Source organism: Pediculus humanus, genomic scaffold (assembly GCF_000006295.1).
Source record: "Pediculus humanus corporis 1103172107470 genomic scaffold, whole genome shotgun sequence".
NCBI classification, from domain to species: domain Eukaryota; kingdom Metazoa; phylum Arthropoda; class Insecta; order Psocodea; family Pediculidae; genus Pediculus; species Pediculus humanus.
In genome coordinates this window covers 192,851-194,104 of record NW_002987088.1, presented here as the reverse complement: position 1 = coordinate 194,104, position 1,254 = coordinate 192,851, and the positions used below count along the sequence as shown (strand labels likewise).

The 1,254-nt window shown below is 25.5% G+C and overlaps 1 protein-coding gene across 1 annotated transcript in view; it reads right to left on the bottom strand.

The window, feature by feature from the left end:
* The window catches only part of Phum_PHUM123980 (fgf receptor activating protein, putative), a gene marked incomplete at both ends in the record, with an annotated part of 10,234 nt that overhangs the window by 3,092 nt on the left and 5,888 nt on the right, over positions 1–1,254 (bottom strand). The window lies entirely within an intron of this gene.

The following is a 1,254-nucleotide window of genomic DNA, read 5'->3' as shown; positions in this document are numbered from 1 at the left end:
TAATTGTGATAAAATAAAAAATGGAATCCACGATGCCAAATCCAAATAAATAAATAAATCCATTAAATAATAATATAAATAAATAAAATATCAAATGCAATGGCAGCAGCAGAAACAACAGAAACAGCAACAGCCACAGCAACCATATTAAATTTCAAGGGAGTAAAAAATTAAAACAAGCAAAAATTTCAAAAAAAAAACTTTTTTGTTTAAATAAATAAATAATTTACCTCGAGTTAATAATAATAATAATATTTTGATCGCCGTAAATTTTTCTCCCATAATAATAATAATAAGAAGAAGAAACAGAAACAAAAAAAAAGAAAAAAAACTTATAGAAAATTCATTACAAAAAAAAAATTAAAAATTTATACGATCGTTTTTTTAAAGTTGCTGACACGACAGAAAAATTTCGTTAAAGTTTTTTTTTTTAAAAAAAAAAAAAAAAAGTAAAACCGCACCCAAAATAACTGACACCTTTTTTTGTTTGTTACGTTTCAATCACTGGAAAAATCAAAAAAAAAAAAAAAAATTTTTTTTTGATGTTAGCAACTGAAGGGAAACTTTTGTTCTATTAAAAAAAAAGAGAGAAAACAAATTTTAACTTTCATTATAAGAAGGAGAAACAATTTGTTACGGACTGGAAAAACTCGGATTTTCCAGTTCCAGTTTTTTTTTTTTTTTTTTTTTTTTTTCCTAAACGATCCCACTTTTTTTCCCCACTTAAATTTTTCCCCGTGAATTACGAACCGTAAAACGAAACGTTTCGACAATAATATTCAAATGAAATTAAAGACCAATTTTCCGAAAAAAAAAAAAAAAACTAAACTAAAACTCTAAAGTAATATTTAAAAACGGTTGTTGTTGTGTGTGTGCAATCTCCGCAGTGCCTGTTTGTCCCACCCTCGGAAAATTTTTTTTTTAAAATGGCGGAAAAATTATTGTATTGTGGGAAACCCTTCCCTAAAGCTAAATATATATAAATATAAATTTTATTTAACAATTCGTCGTAAATTTTTTTCTTTTTTTTTTTTATTCTTTGGCAAAATACCTGCATAGTAATCGATATCGCGTACGGGGTTGTAACGACTTTATCTTTAGGACTCTAATAAAACAATTTTACCAACGTAAAAAAAAAAAATTTCCCCGTCATTTTACTTTCGATTCAATAACAAAAAACCCTTTTTCTCGTAATGCACGTATAAGTATATAAATTTGAATTTCCCGCCTAAAATTTTTTTTTTTTTTTTTTTC